The 19,577-nt window shown below is 39.7% G+C and overlaps 1 pseudogene; it reads left to right on the top strand.

Annotated features, from left to right (window-relative positions):
• The first annotated feature begins 2,336 nt into the window (after window positions 1-2,336).
• On the top strand, window positions 2,337-19,310 carry Vdac1-ps4 (voltage-dependent anion channel 1, pseudogene 4; annotated as a pseudogene).
• Window positions 19,311-19,577: the final 267 nt, after the last annotated feature.

Here is a 19,577-nt window from a genome sequence, read left to right as displayed (position 1 = left end):
CCATCCCATATCACACTGCTGATTGCTGCTTTCGGAGCCTGGCAACGATCTCCCTACCCATCAAGTTCCCAAGGCAGGCTGCCACCATGCCAGACACACACATCCCAATTCTGTGGCAGCCAGTGTCTCCAGCTACCACACACTCTCTTGAATTCAATTAAATTGCCACATAAAAGAACACACAACACAAAACCTTTTAATCAATTGATAAGATATAATTGCCCACCTAGACCTACAAATCTCTGTACTCGTCCATCCCTTAAGAACATTCATCACAACCTGTAAACGTGCAGAGAGGAGTCCTAACATCCACCTCCATGTTCTCTCGGCTGCTCTTCCTCCTCGCTTCAGTCTCCTCCTCCTCTCCCACATAAAATCCACAGACCACAGGAAGCTTAAGAAGCAGGATGACCAAAGTGTTTAGTCCTTCTTAGAACGGGTAACAAAAATATCCATAGGAGGATATAGGGAAACAAAGTTTGGAACAGAGACCGAAGGAATGGTCATTCAGAGACTGCACCACCTGCGATTCCAGCCCATATACATGCAGTCACCAAACCGAGACACTATTGCTGATGCCAAGAAATGCATGATGACAGGAGCCTGATAGAGCTGTCTCCTGAAAGGCTCTGCCATAGCATGACAAATAGAGAGGCGAATGCTTGCAACCAATCATTGAACTGAGAGCAGGGCTCCCCTTTGGAGGACTTAGAGAAAGGGTTGAAGGAGCTGAAGGGGTTTGCAACCCCATAAGAACAATACCAACAACCCGAGCTCCCAGGGACTAAACCACCATCCAGAGAGCACACATGGATAGACCCATGGCTCCAGTTGCATGTGTAGCAGAGGATGGCCTTGTTGGGCACCAAAGGGAGGAGAAACCCTTGGTCCCACTAAGGCTTGACACCCCCCCCCTCAAGATAGGGGAATGTCAGGGCTGGGAGGCAGGAAAGGGTGGGTGATTGGTGGGGGAAAGGGGATACCATTTGAAATGTCAATAAAAAATATCCAATAAAAACAGTCATGGTTAAGATATCTCATTCTTCACTTGTGGTTCACCAACACTTTTTTAAAGTTTAAATCTCTAAGTTTCTTTCACATCAGGCGGCAGATAAGCAAACACCATGTATATGGTATATTTACATATATTTTCAGGTCTATGTACAATCTTACAGTTTTAAGAACTGACAAACACTAGAGTCCTTAGTGTCATTATTTCTTCTGGTATAGGATCTGAAAACTGCTGAATTTTTATAAACAGGGATTAAGCTGTGGTTCATTTTAAAGTAAACTACTACATCAAGGACATTCTTCAGGAGGTTTGTTACATGTTCTTTTAAACTTGAATAGATTTACCTCATCACCTACAGAGAGCTGAGGCCCTTCCACAGTTCAGTCTAACTTGAGAGTAAGACAGCAAGCTTTTCATGACAGTGGACAGTAGGATGATAAAACAAAATTTAGATAGAATTAATGTGTTTTTAATTATAGCTGACCAGTATCTACAAGTCTTCTTATGGAGAACAATTTTACATAATTTGCTCTTACATTTTTAGAATTTGGACTTTCTTAAAACAGTAGCAGAATATCCATTGTCTCCAGTTTTGGTGTTTGGAAACCTTGGGTGAATTGTTAAATGTGATTCAAAATTTTTTTTCTCTTTAAAGAAATGTGGAGGGGCTGGGGATTTAGCTCAGTGGTAGAGCGCTTACCTAGGAAGCACAAGGCCCTGGGTTCGGTCCCCAGCTCCGAAAAAAAGAACCAAAAAAAAAAAAAAAGAAATGTGGAGAGAGCCAGAGAATTGACTCAGGGGTAAGGACACTTGACGCTAAAACTGAAAACCTGAGCTTACCCTCAGAACACATTTGGTGGATGGGTTGATCTGGTGCTTCTATATAATCAAATGGTGAATAATGGCGCCCAAGATCTGGTTGTCCTCAGTGAAGATATCCTCAGGGTCCAGGAGATCCTCTCCCATATACCAAATGGTGCTATCTAATTTTCCTCCCCAAATTAATTGGTCAATAAAAGGCAAAAGTCTTTGATTGGACAGTAGGTAGAAATAGGCAGGATTTTCAGTTATCTGCCTGGGGATTACAGGTAGAGAAGGTGGAAAAAGAATGGAGATCAAAGGAGGAAGCAGCCTTGTGAGGATATGGACCATGAACACTGGCCAGGAGAAGTAGCAAGTAACAAGGGATAAATGGCTGGGGCAATAAATTATTGTAGTCGTAAAATCTGCCCAATCTAGGCTTACAGCTTGGAAATAAAATACCTAGAATGGCCGTTGGTTGCGCTCCCAACCTCCTGCTGCAGCCCCAGCCATAACTGCTGCTTCTGCCCTCACCACCTCTGAGAAAATGGCTGGGCCTCCCACATACACTGATTTTGGCAAGTCCTCCAGGGACGTCTTCACCTAGGGCTTTGGCTTAGTAAAACTTCATTTGAAGACAAAGTCTGAGAATGGATTGGAATTTACCAGCTCAGGCATTGCCAACAAGGAGATCACCAAGATTAATGATAGTCGGGAAACCAAGTACAGATGGACTGAGGGTGGACTAACATTTACGGAGAAGTGAAACACAGACAACACCCTGGGCACTGAGATCACTGTGGAAGACCAGCTTGTGCATGGACTGAAGCCGACCTTTGGTTCTTATGTTTTGCCTGCACTGGGGAAAAATGCTAAAATCAAGACAGGATACAAGAGGGAGCATATCACCCTGGGCTGTGATATGGACTTTGACATCACTGGGCCCTCGATCCTGGCGCTTGGCCCTGAGGGTTGACTGACTGGCTACTAGATGAACTTTGAGACCAGTCCTAAGTGACTGAAAAGATCTTCTCAGTTGGCTATAAGATGGAGAAACACCAGCTTCATACTAATGTGAACGACCGGATAGAATTTGGTGGCTCTGTTTACCAGAAGGCGAACCAGAAGTTAGATCCTGCTGTCAATCTCGCCTGGACTGCAGGAACAGTAATACTCGCTTTAGAAAGAGCAGCCATGTATCAGGTTGACCCTGATGTCCACTTTTCCACCAAAGTGAACAACTCCAGCCTAATTGGCTTAAACCAGGTATCAAACTAATGCTGTCAGCCCTGCTGGAAAGCAAGAAGGTCAATGCGGGTGGCCACAAGCTTGCTTTAAGGACTGGGATTTCTTTTTCTTTTGTTTTCTTTTTTTCTGGAGCTGAGGACCGAACCCAGGGCCTTGCGGTTTCTAGGCAAGCGCTCTACCACTGAGCTAAATCCCCAACCTCAGGACTGGGATTTCAAGCATAAATGAATACTGTGTTAATTTTAAGCTATTTTTCAGCATAGCTACCTTCAGCATTTAGTGTACCTTTTAATGTTGTGTGTTGGGGATTTGAAAATTGATAAATACCACGTTAGACCTCTAAGCTAAGGATGACTGCTTTAAGGTGTTTACCATTCAGGTCCAGCAGAAACCTCATTCCAGAAAGGGTCTTTTATTTTTTAGCTATAGGCGTGGTTGGGGAGGAGCCCCCTCCCGAGATAACCAGGCTGCAAGTTGAAGGTGGGAACGTGTGTGCCCTTTGTAAATCTGTATCCAGTCCCCAGAGGAAATTGTGACTTCTCAAGCCTTGCACCCTGGTGTCAATCCTATCTGCTGGGAGGTATGTACACGCCTATGTGAAAGGGGTGTTCTAGACAGATCGTCGTGCCCTGTTCCCATCATGCCCTGTTCCCATCCTAGCCCAAAAGTAGTCTTTAGGGTGTGGTTAACTATTTCTTTTGTGCCAGTTTAGGGTGGAGTGGGTGGGCATGAGGGAGTCAGTCATTCAGGACTTAATTCATCCCTGTGTTGAGGTGTGGTTTTCCTTCCTTCTTCCTTCCTTCCTTCCTTCTTTCCTTCCTTCCTTCCTCCTCCCCCTGCCCCTCCCCCTCCCTTCTTCCCACTTCTCCTCCCCCTCCCCCCTTCCCACTTCTCCTCCCCCTCCCTTCCCACTTCTCCTCCCCCTCCCCCTCCCTTCCCACTTCCCCTTCCCCTCCCCCTCCCTTCTTCCCACTTCTCCTCCCCCTCCCTTCCCACTTCTCCTCCCCCTCCCCCTCCCTTCCCACTTCCCCTTCCCCTCCCCCTCCCTTCTTCCCACTTCTCCTCCCCCTCCCTTCCCACTTCTCCTCCCCCTCCCCCTCCTCCTTCTCCATTGCTTTTATTCTGCCATTGTACCAGAGTATGAAATAGCTTCCTGGTTCTCCAGCTCTGAGCTGGGCAGGCGATATGCTCACACCCGACAACACTAGGGACCTAAGCTAACTTCTCTTGCAGCCACAGCACTATTATTTATTTTTTAGCAGTTTAATGGATGCATTATAGAGTCTTCCATTTTGTGTGGAATTAGTTTCTCTCCTTCAAATTCTGTAATTAACATCAATTAGAATGAAACTTGAATAGAATACTGAAAAAAATACATGGATTGTGTCGTTTATATGGTCTAGCAACAATTTGTAATTCCTTTTATAGTTTATTCTTTGACCTCCACAAGTGTTTGCTCACACACACACACACACACACACACACACACACACACACACACACACACCTGCTTTTCATTTAGACAAATGAAACACCTCAACACAGGGATGAATTAAGGGCATTACATATTCCCCTATTCCACTTTTATTGAGACTAAAATGAAACCTATGTGTCTCTGTCCCTCGTTTTACCTACCATGTATTAGGTTTCAACGCTTCTTTTTAATCTCTCTGTTCACTTTTAAAAAATGCTTCCAAGTCCCCTACAGATGCTTTATTTGGGGAGTTAGCAAACATAAAGAAATACAAACTACCAAATTAACAATGCATGCCAAAGAGCACAAGAAAAATTTGTCCCCATAGTTGCTAATTTTTTCTAGGTACAAGTTTACCCTTAAACAAAGTACAGCATGCAGTGTCAGCTTGAAATTGTTCTTTCCTTTGGACTCTGCCTTGAGTTTTCCCGTGGAGGCTGTTAAAGGCCCCTGGCAGGGTTCTATGAGAGACCATTTTTTGAGACCTATATGATCTCAATTCTACCAGTAAGCCATGCTGAAAGTGTATTGACCTCTTAGTAATTATGTAGATGTAAGTCTTGAGCAGGACAATGGCATACTTACCAACATTGCATACCAGATAAAGATAACACCTTCCATAACTAAGCCAGCCTATTCCCAAAAGCGGTTTGGATAGACAGGAAGTAAAACAGGACAAATTTAGTAACAGGGCCTTTCAACTGGAGTGCCCTCATGTTCTTCCTCCAGTTGACTGGGTGGGTATCTTCCCAGAATAGCAGTTCTACATGGGTCTTTTCATTTGAGAATCATGGAGCCAGGCTGAATGCTCCGGCAAGCAAAGTAAAAACAGTGTCTTTCTTTGTTGTATAATTTAGCATAGGATGCCGCACTGTAGCTGCCATCTACTGATTACTAATGAGTCTCTAACACCAGCCCAGATTCAGAAGGAACAGAAGTGAAAAGGAGTGGATTACTAAAATGTTGTACAGATTAAAAAAACATACATACTACATGTACACACTGTATATATGTGTTTATATGTTTTCTGTATATGTTTATACATGTGCGTTTATATGTATATATGTATATATATATGTATATATATGTTTATATAGTTTGTGTGTGTATGAGTTTGTGTGTCATAACACATAAGCTAACAGTTGCAATATTTTAATCCAGAATTTAAAAAGCCCGAATTGAATTACAGAAACAGAAGAAACAGCCAATCAACTTATCATTGATCAGGTTCTTAAGTGCACAGCTTTTATGAATCATAAAGTAGGAAAAGAAGACAATAAGAAACACAAGCTACCAACCAAGTTTAGGTGCTATCTGTGAACACGTTTTGAAGGATGCTGAGATTTTTTCAACATGAAACTGACATTCTCAGGAATTTCAGTTGAGAAAACTAAATGAAAGACTGGAACTTTATAAGGCTAAGTGCAGCAGAGTAAGGGTTTAAAAACAAACGAGCAAACAAGCAAATTGTCCCAGCGTGATAGCATGGGTGAGCTACAGTCATCTACTTAGTGCCACCACGAAATTAACCTTGTAAATTAAAAACAGCTATGTGTTCATTCCTGTTCATCCTTTTATAGCTTATGAATGTATAAAGGTACACAAATCCTATCAGGTTCATGATTCTGTATTTCGATAAACGGTACAGTAACAATCAGTTAAGTTTCAAGAAGAGACATGGAAAGGAAGAGGTTGCCAGTCTAGAATATGAGAGATTTGGGCCATCGATGGTGAACTCTGCCACCTACAATGTAGTCTACAGAAAAGTGTCCTTAACAAAAGATCATATGCACTTTACATACACCAAGAAGAACTTAAAAGTGCATTAGGATGGGTAATTTAGTAATATTCCCTAACTTTCGGCATTTAATTATGTAAGGCACAACAATTAAACTATCTCCCCTACAGTGATTGTGGCAGTCTGCACCAGACCTGCATTGGTTCCAGCCAGACACAATCTCGCGTAAAGGAGCATGGGTAGAAATGAATCCAACTGCTAGCCAAGGAGCTATTAGCATTTGAGAGCAGCTGGGAGAGGCAGAGGAGAGATTTTTCAAACTGTGTGGCCTTTTGAGGTTGTCATCCTAGAGCAGGCCCCAACAGCAAGACTAGGTGAGCAACATACACTAGACTTGATGGGAGAAAAAGAAAATAGAAATGTAATCCTAGAGTTATGTAGAAAGGGATTAGAGGATTGACAGTCCAGTCTGGGGAGGGTGAATATATTTAATATATATTTATAAAATCTCAAGTGATTAATAACATGTTAGGAAGGAAAGTTTCTCCACTGAAACATGAAATTCAACTTTATGGAAATAATCATAGTATTCAGAGTTATCAGAAAGATCCGATCAGAAATGTCATGAGGGATCTGTCTTAAGTGAGAAAATATTTCCAATGATAAATTAAGTTTGCCCTATTACTTAGCTTTATGATTAGCCCAAAGCCACTTTCAGTGATTTTTTTTTTAATCAGTTCACAAGTCTGAACTCCAGAGTACACCGTACTTTCTCCTTTTTGCTTAAAATAACTGGACGTGATGGATTTGGCATACTGTAAAATGCCGTGTTTGCTGGTGAATACAGTTAAGTCCAAGTATTACCTGAATATTGCGGGTTACTGTCGTGTTGGACTGTACACCATAACAAAGATGATAATGATGCTATAAATTAAGGTTGTCAGAGGCATCCCCAAAGCAGACCCTAGCTTTAGCCAGATGCATAAGGAAACAGCCAGTTAAGGCGCCGATCTAATTCTAGGGCTTTTACAAAACTCAGCTAGGGAAGCCTTAAATAATAGGAAAAAGTTACATAGTTTCGTGAAAAAAAATCTCTTGATTCTTATTTGGAAATTTCCCAGATGAGTAATTTTAAGTGCATAAAAATTTAGTCGTCATTTTGTCTGGTTGAGCTATGCGGTTTCTCATAATCAAATTTACAGATGTAATCACTTACTTCTAACAGCTCCTCTGGTTGTCACATGAGCCTGCTTGACAAATGTTTTCAAAGGTTATGATGGAGGCAGTTTTTACACCCGTTTTCTCTTAGCGATGGTGTTGTTGTCAGTCGCAGCCGCCAGAGGGCAGCAAATACACCTGCACCAAGACTGAATCAAGGACTCAAAAGGTTTTCTGTTCTGCAGCTCTTGCATGAATTTCATTTTTTAGTTGATTCTAAACACTCTATACTACTCAATAATTTTAAGTATAAACGAATGCTATTTCTAAAGCGAAAGTCGAACATGTATGTAATAAAAGTAAGAGCTAATGATTTTTGACTGCTGTTTCCTTCAAGGAATATCCGGCTTTGGGCTTTTGCTTTGTGGCAAAACCGACAGGAAGAACACTCATTATCTAGAAGCAACTTGAAGATCATAAACCATTTTTGTTTTAATTTACAAACAAAACAAAACAAAACAAAGCTGAACTCTTTTTCTGGCTATGCCTTGTCAACTGCCCTTATCTAATATAAGTCCTTGTCATTCATAACACTTATATGACAATGAATTATTTGAATTCAAATCTTAAATCAGAACTTCTACCACGCGAATTAGTTTAAGACTATTATAATTAATCCAGCCAATATTTGTTCTGAGTAATTCTTGCCTTATATAACATCCAGCTTGTGCATTGGTTTGATTCAATATTTGAGATAATTTTTATTATTTGGGGATCTTGTGTAACTTTTAAAAAGTCTTTGATTACAGGAAAAAAATTTTATTTTACATTGCATTTAGTAATGTCCCCACACCTTATTTAGCCAGAGAGGGAGGGAGAGAGAGAGAAGGAGAGAGAGAGAGAGAGAGAGAGAGAGAGAGAGAGAGAGAGAGAGAGAGAGAGAGAAGTTGTTCATTTAAAGCATTTAAAGTTCATTTCAAGGTATCAGTCATTATGGTAATCTAACACCTTTCCTTCTGAGCTGCCACCTGAAACATGACATCATACTCTTGATAAATAAAGATAGAAACCGCAGTGCAGTGGTAGCATGTCTCAGGGTTGTGAGAACACTGATTCCTGCGTACAGAGGACTATCTGTCTTGATTTGCTTTTAAAAAATCACAAAAATTCCTCACTTAGTCTACTTGATGATTTACTTACTGATTCTCAAAAACAGAGCAAATTATAGCTATTGAGGTTTTTTCCCATTTTTTAAATGATAATATTGATTATTAAGCAAGAATTTATATGGTTGACTATAAATTTTAGAACTATAGAGAATTTTAAAATTATTTCTTTTATTTTTGAGATCACAGTACAATCATGTCAATCTCCCTTTCCTTTCTTCTCCCAAGACCCTCCTATGTACCCCTCCTGGCCATGGTTTCTTTTTTATTAATTGCTGTTACACGCATATATGTACATGTATATACACATATATTCTTAAATATAACCTGTTTAGTCCATAAAATGCTACACACACACACACACACACACACACACACACACACACACACAAAATGCTGTTTTCATGGTTGACCATATAGTATTGGATACAATGATGGAAGATATTAAAAGGAAGGAAATGCAGGGACAACAATAATGAATTCCTGAACAAAACATGCATGATATGAAAGCATGCAAACAAGGTCCAGTGCAGTAGTTTTTTCCAAGTCCCAAGCAAAGAAGCATAATATATCATGTAGGAAATGGACTCTCAAGAGAAACTGAAGCTACTTGTCTTGCCTATGGACTTCTCAGTCTCCAGAACTGTATGAAGTCAATTTCTGCTGTATCTAATATTCAGTTCAAGAAGAATGTGAGTTTTTCATCTAAACATTGATGCTTAGTTTTGATATCTGGTAAAGAATTAGCATTTTTAATTTCTAGAATCGCTAGCGCACACCTTTGTTTCTCTGCTCAGGTGTGCCCATATAACATTCATTGGTTCTCTACAGTGTCATGTGTATAATTGTAGACAAGTTTGTGTGGGTGTATATTATTAATTTCTTGAGTATTTGTAGATATAATATTGCTTGACCATATAGATTTTTCTGTTGAATGTTTTCATTTATTAACATTTATTGTGTAACAATTTTGCAAACACAGACACATGCACACACACACATAGACACACACATGCATGTGCACACACACACACACACACACACACACACACACACACAGATATTCTGGTTACACTCTCTACCACATCCTTTTACATCCTGGCATCCATCTCTTCACTATCAGTTTCTTAAAGATTCACGACTTTTGGTTTTACTCTCTGACACAGTTTAGGATTCATAACTTTTGGTTTTACTCTTTGATACATTCAGTTTTAAAAGGGACACCTGTGCGAATGCTGGGTTGGAATTAGCCATTGTAATCTGGTAGGGTTATTCATCAGTGGATGCACAACTGATATCAGTGTTCCTCTTTCTCCCGGAATCCATCAATGTAAAATAGTGAAGCAGTTAGTGTACTGCCCCTGAGCCCCTTCACTGATTTATGCCCGAGTATTAATTGGGTCATTCTTGGGCTGAACCTGTGCAGACAGCTGCAGCTCCTGTGATTTCATGATTTCAATGGCTCTGCCTCACCCTCCAAATATATCAGAGATCTTGATGGAAAAATGGGAAAATGAAAATGGTAGAAAGGAAAATGTGCTAAAACATCTAGGCATGCATCAGAACTTTCTGAATAAGCTCTGGTCAATGAAAAATAAGGTTAACAATGAATAAGTGGGATCCCATGAAAGTAAAGCAGTACACAACAAAGGAAACAGTCAACAAAATAGAGAGGCAGCCTCCAGAACTGGAAGCAACCTTTGCCAGCAATATATCTGACAAAAGATTAATATCTATAATATATAGAGATTCATAAAAGTACACCAAGAAAACAAGCAACCCAACCAAAAATGGATTACAGATATGAACAAAGATTTATCAAAAGAAGATTTATGAATGGGTCATATACACTTAAAAATATTTAACAGCCTTAGCCATCAGGGAAATGCAAATTAAAACTACCTTGAGATTCCATCTCACCAGATCAGAATGGCTGTCATCAGAAATCATATGGGATCAAATGCTGAGAAGGATATGAGGAAAGAAAAATCCTTGTCTTATGCTGGTGGGAGTGCAGACCATTACAACCACTATGGAAATTAATGTAGAGACCTCTAAGATATAAACAAGCTGTTCCACTCCTGGGTTTGGTCATCCATATGTATTGTAAATCTATTCATAATATCGAGAAGATGGGAATCAAACCAAATGCTCATCAAATGTTGACTGGAAATGAAAGTATGATACATCTATACATCAAATGCTATCGAGCATTACGGGGAAATGAAAAATTGAAAATTTCAGGCAAATGGATGGAACTGGAAAAAGCATTCATATTGAATGAGGTAACACAGGCATAGCCAGGCAGATGCTTCATGCTAGCCTTGTATGTAGAAACTAGCTCCAGATCTCTATTGTTGTGTGTTTAGCTTGGAGTATATGTAGAAAGAAGTCAGAAGCCATCGAGAGGCAGGACTTAGTGAAGATGGGGGAAATAGAAGTTCTATAACATAGAAATAGAAAGAGGAAATGCTAATGAGAGAAAGGAGTGAGGGGCGGGTATTGGGAGATTATAGGGCAAAGGGGACAGGACTACCAAAACAACAGGAGCAATGAAAAGAGACACATGGAAACCTATTATCCGGCAGCCAAATTTAAAAATATAACTTATTTTTGAATGAATTCTTGAAGGTAGAAAAACTATATTTTGAGATAAAGTTATTCTGAGGGTCCCACTGCTAGAGGTAGCACATGTTCTCATGAATTATTGCTCGGAGAAGCCCCAGAAACCCTCAAAACCATACAGGTTCTTGCCTTCTTGCTTGTTCTCTACATAACTAGACAGTGAGACCTTGTTGCTGAAGCTACCACATACCTTGAATGAATGATATCAAGAAAATAAACTGGGAATAAGCTAGAAGCTTTCTCTAAGTGGAGAGTTTCCATAATCTGGAAAGCTGCTCAGAAACAAAAGGAATCAGTGGCCTTATATAGCTGTGGATTCGATGATCTCCAACCTCAGCCTACTGGGTAAGATGTGCCCAGTTGGGCCACAGTGGCTCTATGTCACCTTGCGTAAGTCACGAGCAATCATATTATTAGTTATCTACCTTAAACACCTACAATACAGGTAAATTTGTGTATAAATATATAGTTTAAATGAAACATGCCCATAACACCTGATGATGCTCCTTTCAATAACCAAAGACCATCTAATTAGTTCTCCAACACCAGCGATAAGAGACTCTTTGATGAGTTCGTCAAGATTGTTCAAGTGACTCCCAAAACAGGAGAGGCTGTTGCCGATGCTCTCACTTCTCCTCTAGAGGTAGGCAACCTGTTGCTGAAGACATTGGGTGTGTTGGACAGAAGGTACAGTGACCACCATAGCATGGTAACTCTAAGAGTTTCTATTGCTGTGTTACAACACCACAACCGCAAACAACTTAGGGAGGAGAGGGCAGTATGGTAAGTTTTAGAAGACACTTGTGGTTTCTTCAAAGACTTTTTTAATACCAAAATTCTCATTTACTTAATGAATTGATTGAGCAAAGATATCTGTGTAGGTTTTAAAACCTAGTAGATTTTTATTTACTTGCTTCTCTGACTGTTTCCCTTTCGTAGATGTAATGGCATCTTCTTCGAACCACTTGGGACAATGTGCTCAGGTAATATGGCAGCAATTATAATCGAAATTTCAGTTGTTCAGTTGATTCACATTACCTGGTCCCTATATGATAAAGTGTTTATGCCACAGGTGACATTTGGTTACATCTTTCTTTCTTTCTTTCTTTCTTTCTTTCTTTCTTTCTTTCTTTCTTTCTTTCTTTCTTTCTTCCTTCCTTCCTTCCTTTCTTCCTTTCTTCCTTTCTTCCTTTCTTCCTTCCTTCCTTCCTTCCTTCCTTCCTTTCCTTTCTTTCTTCCTTCCTCCCTCTTCCTCCCTCCTTCCCTTCTTCCCTCCTTTCCTTCCTTCCTTCCTCCCTCCCACCCATCTCTCTCTTTCTCTCTCTCTCTCCTTCCTTCTTTCTAACATAAAATTTTCATTGATTCTGTGGAAACTTCACATCATGCACCCTGATCACTTACTTCTATTGTCCTTCCATATCTGCCAAATCCCACCCTTGGGACGCCCTCCCAAGTAAAAAGCAATACAAGAATAAAAAGTCCAATTTGTGTTACACACACACACACACACACACACACACACACACACACACATTCAAATTCGCTGGAGCATGGGCAAACTCTCAGTGGCCTGCCACTTAGGTAGAACTGAGTCCTCCTCCTGTACCCTTACCAGAAGGTGTCAGTTATAGAGAGACACACTTTAGCATTCCTATAACACATCTTAAGAGTTCTCTTCAGTGGCTTCCTGTTAAGGCTGTTACTCTTTTGAGGGGTGGGGGAGTTCAGGTTGGACTAGAGGTTGTCACAGAAACCTTGTATGTCCCTCTCTCTCAACTGTGCATCTACAGTCATCCAGCTCTCCAGATCTCAGCCAAAGTAGCCATCTTGCTCTTCACAGATCATGGGCCTCCATGCAGTTTCTGGCAACAGCACAAACAGGACAGCTTGTCCACTAGAAATCGGACCACAGACCCATGAAAGAGTCTCTGAGGCATTCTGAACCCCAGATATCAACATGGGCACAGGTGACAGCACAAGCCACTCAGATAAATGTGGCCTCCCAGCAGCAGAACAGTGCATGGACATCCATGTGGTCCTCCATGGTCACATGGGTCACCGATATCAATACCATCCTGGTGAGGGGCAGGCTGCCTGGTGGCTGGTGAAAAACTACCTTTCAATGGTCACTTTTTGTACTTACTTCAATTGGCTTTCCCAATACTTACAGGTCCCAACTTAACATAACCTTGAATTTCAGGCTGAGGCTGAGAAAAAATTAAATTAGCTTCTTTTGAATCAATTGTGCACACTTGCAGGCACTAGTCTTAATAGCTCTTATTACATTTTGTTCAACATGTTAGGAAACAACAAATACATGCCAGCATTTTGATTCATCCCTCTCGATTTTCCGCTGTTTCTCCTAGTACTTCAAACTCAGAAATATGTATTCTGATTTCCCATAACTTCTCAGGTGGTCATCCAATATGGCTTTCCACAACAGAAGGGACATTCATTTTTCTAGTTGCCATTTCCATATCGTTGCACCTGAAGGATTATTACCTATTCTTAGTCCTGTTAGGAACAAATTTCATTATAATGTTCATGTTCTATACTAGAAACCTTAATGTTCTACTGGCCTGAAATATATATGTATTATAATGTGATCTGGTCATAACAAAACCCAGAGTGACACAGGTATGACATTGTATCTTGGATCCCATTTTATTGTGTATCTTTACCATATAACTCTCTAGAGCACATCTCTTTTTCACTTCAAGATTCCTCTTAGCCTTGTGTTTAATAGGATATGTGAAAGAGAATTTTAATGGCAGGGCTCAAAATTCACACAAACCATTTAGAGCTGCACACCATAGTGTTCACACTATGCTGTAAGGTCCTTTGAGAGAAGAGCATTTAGTCTTCATGATGATGAATGTCAAATGCAAAATCATTTTTAATGAAAGAGAAGAAAATGGCATTGGGAGAAATCTACTGATCTCACTCTCACTTTTCCAACCATTGAAATGGTAACAGGGCAGTAGTTAGAAAAATTATGTTCACGCTGTGATTGAAGTTGGATATTTTCATTGTAGTTTTGGATTATAAAATCTGATATCCTTAATATGAGTTTATTTTTTCAGAATCTGATATTTAATATTGTCAACTTGATAGGGTAGAGAGTAAACCAGGAGATCATTCTCTCAATGTGTCTGTGAGGAAGTGTCTAAATTGGGCTAATTAAAATTGGGAAGAACGACCCATTTGTGGTGGCCCCATTCCATGATCTGGGATACTGTAAAAATGACATTGTGAAAGCCAGCTGAGCGTCAGCACCCATTTCTCTCTGCTTTCTGACATGAATGTGGATATAATGTGACCAGCTGGCTCATGACCTTCTTGTCATAGCTTTCCAGACAAAATTAACTCTTCCTACAGGAAGTTGCTTCTCTTGTTAGGCGTTTGACCACAGCAACAAAAACTCTAACTAATACAGAGTCTCACACACAACTACCTATTGGTATAGGCACACACACACACACACACACACACACACACACACACACACACATTATATACATATAATACAGACTGTAACATTGTACGCAGACAATGCTACTATGCTATTAGTGTATGACAAACTAATACAGAGTCTAACATACAATTATTATTATAGGCATACATATATCATATAACATATAACTAATACAGATGGCAACATTGTTTTCAGGCAATGCTTCTCTGCTAATATTAGTGTGTGACAATCACATAGACAATCACATAGATCTCAACCTATGAGTGGTGACCCTTTTGGAGAATGCATATCAGTTATCCTGTATATCAGATGTTTACATTACAATTTATAGCAGCACCAATAATACAGTTATGGAGGAGCAATAAAATAATGTCATGGTTGGGGTCATCACAACATGAGGAACTGTGTTAAGGGGTGATAGCATGAGGAAGATTGAGAACCACTGCTCTAGACAATCAACTTGGTGTGGTAAGTTTTTATTCATTAAAAACACTTACTTAATTTTATGTTCAACCCTTTAAAGAGATGCTTCAGTAACAGAAGAACAAACATCTTATGCCTAAGTATATCCATTTGATTTATGAGGCATGGAAAAATGAATGAACAGGGTCTAAGTAATAAGTCAACAAAATAAACAGTAGTCCTTCACAGTTATTCTTAATTCATTCACTGATTAATGGGACAATATTTCAGACACAGAAACAAGTCACACTGAATAAGACCTGAAATGTTCTCTGTAAATCTTTTACATTACAACTGCATAAATTGTGTTCCTTCGGTGTCCAACCTTCTTGACTAATGGCATCGTTTTAGTGTTTTATCTTTACTCGATTATCAGTGGGCAATGATTATATCATTGGGAACCTGCCTAGGTTTATGTCAACTTGACACAAGGTAGAGTCATTTGGAAAGAGGAAATCTCAATTGAGAAAATGGACAAGCCTACGGTTGCTTTTTTTCTTTTTTTCCATTGGTGATTGTTGTTGGTGCACCAGCTCACTGGCGACCATGCCATCCCTGGAAAAGTGGTACTAGATGAGATAAGCAGGCAGGGTGAAAAAACCATAAGGAGAAAAAGAATAAGGAGTACTCCTCCAAGGCTTTTACATCAACTCCTGCCCTGGACTTCCTAGGCCTGAGTTCTTGTCCTTATTTCCCTCAGTCATGGAGCATGAACTGAAGAGTTGCAAGCTGGAAAAAACCCTATCTTCTCTATATATCTTTGGTCACGGTGGTTTTTCACAGCCATGGAAACTCTAAGACAATTATATATTTTAATCTCTATTCGTTTGACTGTTAGCTAAACTTATAATGGCTAGAATATTTTAAAAAGTTGAATGCATTTAAAATGTCTTTTGAATGTTTTTGGTAGGGTGGTAGTTTTACTAAAAAATTCTAAAGCTATTTTTACAACACAGTTTTGTGCAAATAAAAGGATTTCAAATGGCTAGTGGTATAGATGATTGTAGGCCACACGTTACTCTCTAAACAAATCCCATGGATTGACTTTATTTCTAAGAAGTAGTCTGTTGAACGAAAGGCTCCACATTGATCATAATCAAATCTATTAAAAAGGAAATTGTCCTCTTAATACATTATCCCTGGAATGGATGGCATTTTATATTATAAACTAGAATTTTGTCCAGGAAACAAATTATCAGGCTTAAGAGCTATATGTCATAAACAGAAACATTTTCTTTCTTTAACACATTTCGAAATAAAATTTAACTGAATTCAAAGTTCAATACAACACATGAAATCCACAGTCACTGTTTTTTCTCAGGGGAAAAAAGTGTCTGGGTTTAGCCCTGTCAGATTGCAGTGGGTGCGTGCACTGTGTATAGCTTGATGCATGGAAGGGACATGTTTTATTTGGCTAAGTTGACTTAATATTTGTTCCTTCTTGCTGGCCAAATGTAGGATCAGTAGATAGAATATCAAAAGCATGGGTTGGAAAAGGAGAGACGAAAACCAGAAGAATCAGTAGCTAAGCCATCCCTTTCCTGAGGTTTTCAGATAAACCCCACAGACTCTGTCAGGTCAATCTTTTGCAGTGTCTCCTGCTTCTGCCTCTGTCACTGTCTCATCCAATGAGCCATCTCCTCAGCTGCCTCTACTGTATTGAGCAGAGATTCTGCTCTTAGTGCTTTCAGATTCCTGTGGATTCTCAAGCCGTCCCTAAGACTGCTTGCTGTCTTTGCAAGAGACATGATGTGAGGTGGTTTTTTTGTTTGTTTGTTTGTTTGTTTGTTTGTTTGTTTTAGTACAGAGCAGGGACTAAAGTGGAGATATTGTATTGAAAATGAGAAGTTATGACAAGTAGTAAAAATCCTAGGGTAGCTATTAAATCTAACATTTTTAATTCATGTTGAGATGCTAATTTCCCTTATCAAATGCAAGTATATAAAGGGTATTCATTATAGTTGAGAGGTACAGCCATGTAGCATTTATATTACAGAGAGCTGGGGTAAATGCAAGTATCTTTGAGCCAAGGTTACAACATGAAATGTGCTCTACATGCTGGCTCTTATGATGAAAGACTGGTCCCCAGCAACTGACACTATTTCAGAACGTGGTAGAAAATTTAGGAGTTGAGCCTGTTAGAAAGATGCAAGTCAGTGGGAGTTGACTTTTAGGATATCTTGTCCTTGATTCCTTCTTGTGTGTGTATATCTCTATTTCCTGGCTGTCCCAAAGTAAATAAATCTGTTCTGCCCTGCCCCACTGCTTTCATGAAGTTCTGCTTCACCACAGGCCCATAGATCCCAACAATGGATTCCAGTCTCTTTCCCCCATGAACTACAATAAACGTGTTTGACTTTTAAATAGTGAGAGGAAAACAAGTGAAAACCAGGCAAATGGAATAAGAAACGTAAGGAATAAGAAAAGAGTTAGAAAACCTGGAGACTTCACTTATGTACCCCAGAGATGAATTACTTATGTATTGGATCTCCTTATCTCCTTAATTAAGCAGAGCCCTACTTGAGTGGTAGCGAACATATTGCTCTAAGTGTCTAGAGCTGGACTCTCTGGGTCAAGAGCCTGTAAGGAACAATAGAATGCAGCTCCTGAGCACAGTCTAGACCCTGGAGCCAGAGTCTAGAGTTTGAGCAATAGCATGTTTCTCTCAGTGTCCAGAGCCTGGATTCAGTAGCAACAATCTACTTTCTGGGCCCAAAGACTGGCCTGGGGTAGCCACTTCCAGGATTTGACGTGTATGGGCTACAGGAACAAATGAGAGAGAGGACGGGTGAGGAGGGTGAGGGAAGGGCCCTGCTGGGTAGGTTCGTAGGTGGTAAGTGAGAGTGCCAGACAAAGGGCAGTCAAGGCAGGAAGAGGCTTCCATTCAGAGTACCAAAAGGAAGGGGAAAAAGTGATGGAAGAGGGGGTCCATTGACTCGTCAGAGATCTGCATCTGAATGTCTAGAGCTTGGATTATGCACCATTATGCTACTTTTTGCTATGGTCAATGTTCAGAGGCTGAATTGAGTAGTAACTTGCTGATCTCAGGCAGCATGCAACATTCTCTCGGATGCTTAAAAATCTTCAATGTACCGAGGCTGGTCACCATTGCTATGCCTTGATTTTCATGTAAATGTATCTCTTGTCCTATCACTTCATGTTTACTTGCTGACACCAAGTTGTATTGTTGGTAGACTGTTTCCCTAGACTTCAGTTTCCCTGGTCATTCTGAATTCAGTTGTGTGTATTCTTCTCACTTATTAGTCTTCATTTTTTTATTTCTCAGTTCAGTTTCCTCTCCTTTTGTTTCCTCTCCAGCATTGAGGGAAAGAAATAGCGTACCAGATTGCCTCATATTGATTCTCCGAACACTGCCTTTGTCAATGTTCTTCGCCTTCAAGGGTCTCCTGTCTCTCTGACATTTGTCTGTGGACTACTTCTCCCATGTTGCAAACAGAATTTGTGAACCCTGTGTCTCAATCTTTGGTTGGTAATGTATTTTTAAGACTCTCAGAAGCTTAGGCATTGTAATTTATGGCTCTGGTTTGCTTCAGTCAGATTGTAGATTGCCTTCCTAAAAACGACAGCGTAGGTGTGCTGTGAGATGCTCTGTCTGAATGAAATCGCCTTCGTCTTAAACATTATTTGCTTTCCCAGGATGACTCCATTTTGGTTCTTGGACTTTTATCCTCTGTCACCCTTTATTCTTTCTGTGACAATAAAAAGCATTTTGATATCTATCTGTATCTATATTTGAAAGAAGCAGATACATAGATTAGCACGCAGTTTACATATCTTTAGTCACAATAAAAAGAGAATTAGATACTAGGATTTTTCTAGTCTTTCATTCATAGTGTAATATTTGGTTTGCCTTTTAATCTCATTACCTCAATTTCTCACAAGTGATAAGATCATCATATTAACTTTCAATCCTATTGCTCAAGACTTTTTTAAGGAATGTATATGAAAGAAGAATTTGCAAGTTTGAATACCACATACAACTGACAGTGTATTGACTCAGATTTGAAAGTAGCTAAAAAAGATATTAGGTGTAAGATACATATGAAAGGATTAATAAGACTTAATAATAATTGATTATTGCCCTTTATAGTTGCACAGAACTAATGGCAGTCCTGTACTATGCTCTGTGATATAGTTCTTCCCTGATAATTAATTACAAAATTGTAGTAAATTTTACAATTCCTGACTCCTGGTCTGACTTGTTTAAAACAATCTTTTCATCAGTGCAGTGCAAATGCATATGACTTTGTTAAATTATTAACTGCTGAATTTAAAAGCTCCTTGGCACATGGATGAAAAGTATCTGCTGCTGTGTGTTGATCCTCAAAAAGGATATAAAGCCACACCACTCATCTCAGTTTTAATTTCAAGGTCCTATTGACTTATTTTGAAGATCA

The sequence above is a fragment of the Rattus norvegicus genome, chromosome 16 (genome assembly GCF_036323735.1).
Source record: "Rattus norvegicus strain BN/NHsdMcwi chromosome 16, GRCr8, whole genome shotgun sequence".
Lineage (NCBI taxonomy): Eukaryota > Metazoa > Chordata > Mammalia > Rodentia > Muridae > Rattus > Rattus norvegicus.
This window is presented reverse-complemented; position numbering and strand designations above follow the sequence as displayed.